Genomic DNA, 12,412 nt, shown 5'->3' with positions numbered 1-12,412 from the left:
CATACCATTTCCATCCAACTCATTTCCATCTTAGTGATATTGTCCCACTCCACTGTCTCCCAGCTCATCAGCTGCTGAAACCTTCATGCATGCTTTTTGCCCCTTTAGACTTGACTATTCCAATGCTCTCCTGGCCATTCTTCCAACTTCATCCCTGGAACTCATTCATAACTCAGCTTGTGACCTCTTACACCATAAGTTGCTAACTAGGCCTCCCGTGTTTGTGACTTACATTGGTTCCCAGTCAGGGAATGCCTCAATATTAAGATTATCATTTATGTTTTCATTCTGTGGACGAGCTGTTGTTATTGCTTTGCCGCTGTGTCGACAAGACCAGACTATTGAAACAGATGATGTTCGTGAATATCCTACAGTCACTCTCCAGGAACCTAGACAAGATGTCAGGTTTCTGAAAATATGAAATACACAGTTGTTCAATTATTCTTGGGGTTTTGGCTGAAGGATAATTATTAGCCCTGAATCTCTGCTGAACTTCCTGAATAATGCCATGGGGGATCACGTGTGGAATGTAATGTATACAGCAACTGCAGCATTGTTTCTGAATTAGCCTTTGGTGAGAAAGTACCAACTTTGAACTTTTGCATTTACACTTCACATGAACAAAACAACAAACTTGCATTTCTAAAGCAGCTTTCACACCTCAGATGTCCCAGAGAGCTATATAACCAACAAAATTTTAGAATTCCTACAATGTGGAAACAGGCCCTTTGGCCCAACAAGTCCACACCGACCTATTCCTCTACTTTTACTCCTAACCTACACATCATATGGACAATTTTAGTATGGCCACTTCACCTAACCTGCATATCTTTGGACAGTGGGAGTAAACCAGAGCACCCGGAGGAAACCCACTGCAGACACAGGGAGAACATGCAAATTCCACACAATCACCCGAGGCTGAAAGCAAATCCAGGCCCCTGGTGCTGTGAGACACTGAGCCACCACACCACCCCTTGTTGATCCAGGTCAACCAAACTAGAGCACTATGGTGTCTTTCCAGTCCAGCTAAAGGACAGAAATGATCACAGTTTAATGTCTCCATGTAAGGTTGCCCCCTCTGACGATGTGGGACTTCTGCAGTTACTGCACTGAAACAATCTAGACTTTAGGGGTCACCTGTTATAAGTAAAACAGTCCTGTGTGATTGTTTCTCTGATTATGGTGCTGGTGCTTTATAGATGGTTTAAGGCTCCCTTTTTTGACTTGATTTATTGGAGTCACGTGCAACTAAGTACAGTGAAAAGCTTTGTTTGGCAAGCAGTACAGGCAGATCATAGTAAGCAAGGACATAGAGATCATTGGGTGCTTAGATGGAGAGTGCGGCATACAGTTTACAAAGCACAGCAGGTGCATGAAGCATGATCAATATGAACAAGATCAACATTATTTGAAGTTAGAGAGTCCATTCATCAGTCTAATAACAAGAGGGAAGACACTGTCGGTGCATGTTTTCAAGCTTCTGTATCTTCTGCCTGATCAAACTGACATCAATCTGTTACTAATTATTTATTAATTTGCTTTAAATAAAGACATGAAAGAAATATGTGAACTGGCGACACACTGGATTAGAATCCCACTCTCATCCTGCTGGGTCTGGTTTAAAATTTATACAAAATGAAGACACACTGTCTTTTTGGTCCTGCAGTCAACCAAATATTATCAAGAGAAACATGGCATCACCATTTGGTACAATTAGTTTTCACAGACGCTCTTGTTCAAAACAAAACTGTGCTTACAATTCATCCAAAGCATACCCTGGCATTAGCACAAACCATAGCTAATCATGTAATCAATCCCACTTCAGATAATCATTTCAGCATTGTACCAGACTGGAAATAAAACATGACCATTTTTGGAAAAGCACATTGAAAAGAGCCAGAGTTAAATGACAGCCTTATCTTCTGGCTAGTCACAACAAGAAGACAACACACTCTGATTTCGAAACTCAGACAGTCACGTGGTAGGACGCTTAAGTAATAACCATTACTGCAGACAGGTAAAGGCAACTGCCTCAAGACTGCTAAATTCCTGAGGGTTATTTGTTAAAGTGGGCGGATTGCAGTCAGTTGTGGCAAGACAAAATAGAATATCAGTATGAGCTCATGAGTTCAGCAAACCTGATTATGCTTTCAATTGAGAGATGTCAGCGCTTTTTAAAAGAATCAGTACACTCATACCACCTGGACTGGACATGAAGTGAACATGAAAGAATGCAACGAGACAAAAGCAAAATGCCTGTGGTTGCTGGAAATCTGGAATAAGAAAACAAAGTTGTGGGACATACTCAGCATTTTTGGAGAAAGGAAGAGAGTTAATGTTTCAGATCATTTGGCCAGAAAGTTGGGACAGAATCATTTAAGAACCTGAACGTCAGGTGGGAAATGTGGCAGAATTGCGTGAGAAGGTTAGCTAGATTAGCCAAAATAAATTGCCCATAGTGTTCAGGCATGTGCAGATTAGGTGGATTAACCATGAGAAATGCAGGATTACAATAAAATATTGTAATAGAATAGGAGGCAGTGGGTCGGGGTGGGATGCTCTTCAGAGAGAACGTATGGATATGACGGGTCAAATGGCCTGCTTCACACTGTAGGGATTCTATGATTTTGATAAGATGCAGCGAAGGAAGCTCACAAGGCCTCTCCATAAAACATGACAAAACTGACACTTAGCTAAAAAATGTAAGACCAACCCATTGTTAATTTCCTCAGAGAATCTGCCGAACTTGCTGAGTATTTTCAGCATCTTTTATTTTGTTTTTAGGACATTGACAGATCTTTCCTTCTCACTATATACAGATATGCAGAATCTTACCACTTTCTTGAATTAAAAGAACAGAAAAACATCAGCCCCACTGATGGTTTTCCTCAATTCCCCTCCTCTTCTTTCCCAAAGAAATTCATACCTTGTTACGCGTGGTTCCACGAACATATGTTGTTCTCCTTCACCTTATACAACTATCTACTATTCACGTAAGAGCTCCAGTGATGATCTGTGGAATGTCACAATGTAGTCTGAGCTTGCTTCTGAATGATGTTCATACTGCACTCACTGAACGGGGTTGCTGGCTAGGTTCCTGGAGATTCGGTCTGATTTGACCTGCAAAGCAAATTATTTATTTGTAAGTTATAAGCAGTCGTGCTTAGAGCGGGCCTCCATCATGTAATTTAATGAGGAGTTTCCCTCTTAACTCACAACTTAAAAAAACAGACTTTATACGCACTGGATAAAATGTTCTTAATTTGACACAGGATAGTTCAACTTTCCTGCAGATAACTGCTCTATCACCTTTTGGTTCCAATTAAACCTATTGAATTATAACCTGGTGTTGTGTGATTTTTAGCTATATCACAATTAGTCATAAAGTAGTCTCAAGGACTAAAAATACAAGATTAGTAATTTCATCAAGCAATGATTTAACCCACCTACACTGAAAGTTGAACTTAATGAATTTGGATTTCCTATTCTTGCAAGACTTGATCAGTCTTTGATGACAAAGCAAACCACCCTAAATATAAATACTCATACAGACACGTCAGGTTGAATAATCTGCTTATGTGCTGTAGACCTTGTATGATCCTACTTGATAATAGATGTAAATGGACAACGTGTAGCAAGTTTCTATTTTAGACTGATCCACTCATTTTTCTATACTGCTCACTTTCTAGATAATCCATTATTGCTTAGCTGAAAGTGTAAAAAGTCACTTATTAATAATGTCTGCTTGGATTGAACTTTTGGTGCATTCTTGGAAACAAATAAATTTCTCTCAGTGCATGAACAAAGTGTTTTGTAGTCCCTTCAATACATTATTGCACCCTTCTGGTGCAGAGAAAAACATATTGCAAAATTTACCTTTGAATGCCTACACACCAAAAACACAAGGGTGCCACCGTGTCTGTGCTTCCAAGAGGAGTAATAAACCAAATAAACCAGACTGACAATTGTCAATATTTGTATCTCATCAACTTATACTTGACAAATTCGCCTATCTCAAGTTCACGACCAAATAGAAGTTAAGGCAATATAAATGATCTGAGTAACCTTAGGTAAATAAGGTACAAAATAACCAACTACTTCTTACAACTCCTAATTACCAGTTTGCTGTAGTTGCACATATAGAACAAAAGGTGACATCCTGTTGCTTTTATTATTGAGTCAAGTGTCACACAAACACACTAGAGAAGATATAAAAGAGGGTGAACTGAATAAGACCCTGCCTCAGGGCTGAGTTCAAGAATGAAACCTGTTGCAGATACATCTGGCAATGGTTGTACTTTTAAGAGCAGCAACCACACAGTCCTCGGCGAGATGAGGTCCAGGCTTTAATTTTGTAGATATCCTCCATTGTGTTGTGTGCCACTGCCACCGTGTCAAATGGGGTCTATTTTAACAGATCTAATACGTAAAAATTGGGTTTTATTCACCATTCTGATACAAGAGGCAATGAATAAGTTACTTTTATTCCAGTAATATAGGATTAGTCAAGATGGTATTAATGTTTGTAAAATGATAATGGAATTATATTTTGTTTTGGTGGATGTTAGTACAGAGAACAAGAAATGACAGCATTTGAGGGTCATGCAGGTAAAATCTGTACACCAAAAGAAAAGTTAGCTGTTCTGTCTTTCATTTCATTATGTCCTCTGGACCGGATTATTAAACCATGCAGTGTCTGTGGGCAGCAAACAATCATTCTATAGGGACACAGAAAACATGCAATGTTATTGAAAATACAGATATTCATGGTCCACTTACAATCATGTAGAATTAGCTTAGAGATCAGAGAGAAATTTTCATAAGGTATTCCAAAGTTAACCTTAGCTATATTTACATCTCTGAGTGAGTAGTAAGTTCAATGATGTACATGCTCTATTACGTCTGAATGGAAGTGGAGAGGGAATTTGGTGTCATGAATCCAAATGATTGCCTGCCTTTCTTTTCTTCTAGATAAATGAAGAAATGATCACATAGGTGAGGCACTCATTACTTACCCTGTTTGATTTTGTGCTTGTAATGTGTTTGAGATATTCCAAATTAATCCAAATTTTACCTAAACTAATACCTTGCAATGACTGGCAACTGAATTTGTTCAAAGTGCCTTTCTGAATGCAATACATTTTTGCTGGGGAGTTGGCGCATGAAGGAGAGTGATTTTTGGGGCTAGAGTTCAAGATGGGAGTCATCTATCTGAGAACAGACAGTGGTAAAGCACAAAGGTCAAATTAAGTAAGGTATTTGGGAGGGGTGTGTGTGACTACAGCCAGATTTAACAGATTGATTCCTGGCGCTGCAGGACTGATGTGTGAAGAGTGATTGGTTCAATTAGGATTATATTCATTGCGATTTAGAAGAATGGAGTGGAAAATCTCACAGAAGCCGATAAAACTCTAACAGGGCTAGACAAGGTAAACACAGGAAGGATGACCAGGTAGTCTAGAACCAGTGGTTACAGTCTAAGAATAATAGGGTAGGACTCAGATGAGGAGAAATTTCTTTACTCAGGGCATGTGAACCTGTGGAAATCTCTCACAGGAAGCAGTTGAGGCCAAAACCAATTGAATGCTTTAAAGAAGGATTCAGATATAATTCTTCAGGCTAAAGGAACCAAAGGGCCTGGGGAAAGAGTGGGAACAGGGTATTGAGTTGGATGATCAACCATGGTCATAATGAGCAAGCTCAAAGGACCGGTTTCTATTCTGTATGCTTCTGTTCTATCCATGAGGTGTTGTGAGTGAAGACTGTCAATCGAGTTATATGCAAATAATCTCCAACCTCACAACCCAGCATATTTCCATTAGTCCAGGTTCAATGAGCTACAGGTGAGCATGCGGCATAATAGCATGTGGTGCCAGTGGCAATCCTAGGATAACAGTCTGAGACGTGCTTCATTTCAATCTCTCACTTAGCTGCCTAAATCTTTTTTTTCTGAATCTTATCCCTCTTTCTATCAATGTTGTTGATGCCAATGTTGGTCATAACCTCTGACTCTTCACCCTTCCAAAAAGAATGTCCCACAAGTGCCCTGCACTGTTGCTGTGCAGCTACAAAATAGACACTCAGGCGATAATTTGGAAAATTGCCCACATATACAGATGAACCTTGCTTATCCGAAGGACGTGGGCAGGGAGTATTTCATTCGGTTAATCGAATGCCGGATAACATAGTTAGCCATGCGTCGGGACTTTGCAATCTTGTTTGGATAATCTGAAAGTCAGTTAATCGAATGCCGGATAATCGATGTTCGTCTGTATTTCTCTCAAAGGTCAAAACTCTGTGGAGTTCACTACCCCAGAGTACGGTGGATGTGGGGACATTGCGTAAATTTAAGGAGGAGATAGATTTGTTTTAAACTTGTAACAGGTTGAAGGGTTATGAACAGCAGGCCGGAAGGTAGAGTAGAGACTGCAATGAGATCAGCCATGATCATGTCAAATGATGGAGCAGGCTGAATTTCCTTCTGCTACTCTGATGTTCTTATGTATGACCTGTCCACAAAATGCAGGACAATTTGCTTATGCCTAACTGCCCCTAAGCAAACCTTGAGGTGTAGGTACACCCACAGTACTGTTCGGGAGGCATGTGTCCATAATGCCAATTAAAAATACTCATTTATCTTAACTCAAATAATCTATTATTTTGTGAATGCTATGCACATTCATAAAAAAAAAACATTAATCTCTATTCTAATTCTGTCTGATGCTTCTTCTGTTTTCTGCTTTGGCTCTCTACTTCTCAACTTTTTGAAACCTGTTTTGTTTCCTTGAATCTGAGCTCCCTCCCAGGTTCCCATCCCCATGGCAATCTAGTTCGAAGCCTCCCCAACAGCATGAATGAATCGTCATGCGAGGATGTTCATTCCAGTCCAGATAAGATGCAGCCAGCTCATTGTGTACTGCTTCCACCTGTCCTGGGAGAATTCTCAATACCTTAGAAATGAGATTCTCTCCTTCCAACACCAGCTCTCCAGCCATGTATTCAATTTCTCAATTCTTCTATTTCCATGCTCACTACTATGTGGAACTGGAAGGAATCCTGAATTATTGCTTTAAGTTGTCCTGTTTTTTAATCTCCTTCTTAGCTCTCTGAAATCTACTTTCAGCACCTCATCCCCCTTCATATCTGTCATTTGTACCAACATGGATTATGGCTTCTCGTCCTGCTTGCTTCTCTTGGACTGCCTGGTGCTTACCCATTTTCATTCTGACCCAATGCTCCTACTTCACTGAATATACTATTCACATAGCTCTCATCCCCACAGATGCACTATGGTCATTACAGTGGCTCCTCAAACTCAAACTCAGAGCTCACAATTCTGTGTCTGGCGAGGACTCCTGCACATGTGATCATGTAGGTCACCATGATACGGGAGACTGATTAGCAAGGTTAGATCTCACGGAATACAGGGAGAAGTAGCCATTTGAATACAGAACTGGCTCCAAGGTAGAAGACAGAGGGTGGTGGCGGAGGTTTGTTTTTCAGACTGGAGGCCTGTGACCAGTGGAGTGCCACAAAGATCGGTGCTGGGTTCTCTATTTTTTTTGTCATTTACATAAATGATTTGGATGTGAGCATAAGAGGCACAGTTAGTAAGTTTGCAGATGACACCAAAATTGAAGGTGTAGTGGACGGCGAAGAGGGTTACCTCAGATTACAACAGGATCTGGACCAGATGGGCCAATGGGCTAAGAAGTGGCAGATGGAGTTTAATTCAGATAAATGTGAGGTGCTGCATTTTGGGAAAGTAAATCTTAGCAGGACTTATACACTTAATGGTAAGGTCCTAGGGAGTGTTGCTGAACAAAGAGATCTTGGAATGCGGGTTCATAGCTCCTTGAAAATGGAGTCGCAGGTAGATAGGATTGTGAAGAAGGCGTTTGGTATGCTTTCCTTTATTGTTCAGAGTATGAAGTACAGGAGTTAGGAGGTCATGTTGCGGCTGTACAGGACATTAGTTCGGCCACTGTTGGAATATTGCAGGCAATTCTGGTCTCCTGCCTATCGGAAAGATGTTGTGAAACTTGAAAGGTTCAGAAAAGATTTACAAGGATGTTGCCAAGTTGGAGGATTTGAACTACAGGGAGAGGCTGAACAGGCTGGGGCTGTTTTCCCTGGAGCGTCGGAGGCTGAGGGGTGACCTTATAGAGGTTTACAAAATTATGAGGGACATGGATAGGGTAAATAGGCAAAGTCTTTTCCCTGGGTGGGGGAGTCCAGAACTAGAGGGCATAGGTTTAGGGTGAGAGGGGAAAGACATGAAAGAAACCTACGGGGCAACGTTTTCACACAGAGGGTGGTACGTGTATGGAATGAGTTGCCAGAGGAAGTGGTGGAGGCTGGTACAATTGCAACATTTAAGAGGCATTTAGGTGAGTATATGAATAGAAAGGGTTTGGAGGGATATGGGCCGGGTGCTGGCAGGTGGGACTAGATTGGTTGGGATATCTGGTTGGCATGGACGGGTTGGACCGAAGGGTCTGTTTCCATGCTGTACATCTCTATGACTTCCCACATAATACATGACATGCATTCTATGTGACCAATTTCTGGGTGGTGCCTTAACTCTACTTCACTGGTGTTAACTTTTGTTTCACTTGCTTTTCTTATATTAATGTTATTTTACTTTGACTCAACTTAGTAAACCTACAACTACTGATAACTATGACTATACATAACTCCTCACAATAAACCTTACTGGATGCACCTTTTTTCTCCTGTGCACTGAATTCCCACTTGAACAATTTTGGGCATCACATTTTATTCAGAAAAGACACAAAACTTTGCTGAGGGTATGGAGGATGTTTACTGCAATTATACCTATAGTGATTGACTTTAGTTATGTGGGCAGATTAAAGTAACTAGGGTTTTCCCTTAAACCTGAGCAAGTTAAGGGTGAGATCTAATTTCCAGCATTTTCTCTTTCTATTTTATGGAATATTGCATTGTACAACAAGAGATGTAAAAGTCAATGTGCAATGATGAATTTAATAGGAGCACAATTAGAGGGCTGTATGCAGTTTTGTGGTCCAGAATATTGGAAGAATGCTGAGAAAACAGGAAAGGTAATAAGATGGATTCAATAGGAAGCTGTCTCATATGAATATTACTGTGAAGATATGAAGAATTGGGGCAGTGTTCATTAAGAATGGAGCAATCATTTCATGAAAGAGCTTAAATTGATGAAAAGTGTACTTCAGTAATTAATAGATAATATTTAGGGCAATTTGGTTTCACAAAAAATTGAAAGACTATAGTCAGTGAATTAAGCAGAGGCTACATCAATATTTTTAAGAACATGCTGGATAGACAGTTGAAGAAAAAGCAGATTAAAAGCAGGCAAGAGGATTAGGATAATTGCCTCTGTAGAGATTAAACATCAGCATGCATTTACAGAATGATGCCTTTTGTTCTTAATTGAAACTTCTACAGAATTGCCTCTGTCCATTCCTATAAGCTGTAACCTGAGCATATAAACCATGCATAACATTATATAACTGTACGGAATTCATATTACAAATTAACACAGGATGTTTGAATCTATAGATATGGAGATAACCATGTAAAAGAAGCTACACTCTAAACTTTTCTTATTTTTGGAAAGAAACCAAGGTCTCATCAACAATCTGTATAACCACAACATGATGTCCCAACCCAAAGGTCTGAACAATGAAGGTAAACATGCTCAATGCCTTCTTAACCATCCTGTCTACCTGTGAAGTAACTTTCAAAGACGTATGTACCTGAACCCCTATGTCTCTCTCTGTTCTACAACACTGCCCAGGACCCTATTATTAACCATAACAATCCTGCAATTGTTCATCTTACCAAAATGTAACACCTCACCTTTATCCAAACTAAATTCCATCTGCCACTCGTCAGTCCATTGGCCTAATCGATCAAGATTCCATTGTAACCTTGGATAACCTCCTTCACTGTCCACTAAACCACCAATTTTGGTGTCATCTGCAAACGTACTAATCATACCTTCTTAATTCTCATCCACATCATTTATTTAAATGACAAACAGCAGAGGACCCAACATCAATCCCTGCAGCACAATATTAATCACAGGCCTTCAGCAAGAAAAAAACCATCTGTCAACAGCTTACTATCTCTCACTATCAAGTCAATTTTGTATCTAATTGGCAAGTTCTCCCTGAATCCCATGTAATCTAACTTTACTAATCAGTCTACCATGTAGACCTTGTCAAAGAAGGCTTTACTAAAGTCTATGTTGATATTTTTGGTCATGTCTTCAAAAAGAAAATCAATCAAGTTTGTGAGACATGATTTCCCATGCAAAAAGCCATGCTGGCTATTCCTAATCAGTCCTTGCCTCTCCAAATGCATATTAATCCTATCTTTCAGAATCCCCACCAACAATTTACCTACCACTTGTGCTCAGGTCTTGAGACAGAAATTGAGCTCACCAACTTCTGACTGAACTGCTTCAGGCTGCAACTGATGTTCAACTCCTTTTAACAAGAACAAGTTGACTGCATAGTAAAATTCCTCAATATTAAAATCTAATATCATCTAATAAGCTCAGAGTGCCCATTTACAGAATTATTGCAGAAATTTAAAAAAAGCAATTCCATAGATTTTTAATTAATAAATTGCACTTGAATTTTCTGACAGATAAAAATCAGATTTCCATCAGGAGAAAAGTATACTGAATCCAATCATTAAAACAGCACTCACTAATTATGGTTTATAATTATATGCCTGAAATACCATGACATTGATTGAAGTTATTTAGTAGAAAAAAATGCCTTGCACAATACCTTGCATCAAGAATGAAAAAAAATGTGCTGCGCTTACTGTCATATTGATTCTAGTGTTTATTAGTAGTTGTGTGTGGTTTAAAGGTTAACTTACAAAAATATTGAAAGTTTACATTAAGATCAAGACTCCCTCTGTGTCCCCTTCTTGGGATTCTTCATGCTGTACATTACCTGAACATAGTGATCAGCTTCTAGGCATTTGCAAACATTAGACTGGACATTAAGATACTGCACAGGTGAAAACTCTCCCCACGATACTTATACCATTGAGCTCCAGAGGCCCTTGAATAATTAGAAAAATTAAAATGACTTAAATAAACAATTCAGAGCTTAATATATAAAAGAAAACTAAGTTTATAAGGGAAGCAAGATTAGAATAACTAGAAGGGAGATATGAAGACATACAGACAGATAATAAATGATTGATCAATTAAGAAGTAAATTAATTTGTTAGAAAAGGAGTCAGCAAATTGTTTGAGGAAATGTTATGGAGACAACGGAGTGGAAGAGATATCGTTGAGTGTTTTGCCTTGTCTTCACAGAAGAGTTGAAACCAAATGAATGAAAGAAGTTAGGGCAATTTTAACAAACACAGATCAAAAATGAACACTACAACAAAATGGGTGGAACTCAAACCAAAAACTGTAATGGACCATTTCGGCCTGGCATTGCTCAGAAAGGAAATAGCAGAGTTCTGTCCACAATATTTCAAACATGCTTGAATGTGGAAGGTATGCCACAAGAGAGCTCTGAATAAAGGACCTCTGCTCTGGAAACAAAAGGGCTAAATCGGATAACCACAGGCCAGTCAGCATTTTTGTCAGTGGCAGATAGGATTCTTGAATTCATAATTCAAGATAAAATCAATACTCACTTTAAAAGGTCACAAATGACAGAATAGATTTGTAAAAGGCAGTGGTGACAAATTTACAAATCATTTGAGGACACAGTGGAATGTATTGCTAAAGGGAATGCTGTTGATGTGTTCAAAAGGCATTTGAAAATGGCTTGACAATTAAGTCACACAATTAAAAAACAATTATGGCAGAATGATTAAACATCGATTCAGAGGACAGAAAAATGTATATGGCATGAGGGATGGCACAGTGGTTAGCTCTGCTGCCTCATAGCGGCAGGGACCCTGGCGACTGGCTGTGTGGAGTTTGTACATTCTCCCCGTGTCTGTGTGGGCTTCCTCCGGGTGCTCCAGTTTCCTCCCACAGTCCAAAGATGTACAGGTCAGGTAGATTGGCCATGCTGAATTAACCTGAGGGTCATCTGATAGGAAAGAGGTTAAGAAGGAGAGTCCTTCATTGTAAGTTCAGCTGACGTGGGAATTGAACCCATGCTGTTAGTATCACTCTGAATCACAAACCACCCTTCCAGCAACTGAGCTAACCAGGTTGTCAAATAAAGAAGGGAATTTATAAAACTGATTTTAAAGGCTAAGGAGTAAATGTTAAAATTACAGAAGAGAATGTTTGGAAGATCACATTCAGTTTTAGATAGTTTGCTTCAGGAAATATTAATTTCCTCAGAATTCCCATTTTGAAGAAGTTCTCAACTTCCCTCAGATGTGCATCACTGAGTCCCTTTCTCACTGCCAC

The sequence above is a fragment of the Hemiscyllium ocellatum genome, chromosome 8, assembly GCF_020745735.1.
Source record: "Hemiscyllium ocellatum isolate sHemOce1 chromosome 8, sHemOce1.pat.X.cur, whole genome shotgun sequence".
In the NCBI taxonomy this organism is placed as follows: domain Eukaryota; kingdom Metazoa; phylum Chordata; class Chondrichthyes; order Orectolobiformes; family Hemiscylliidae; genus Hemiscyllium; species Hemiscyllium ocellatum.
This window is presented reverse-complemented; position numbering follows the sequence as displayed.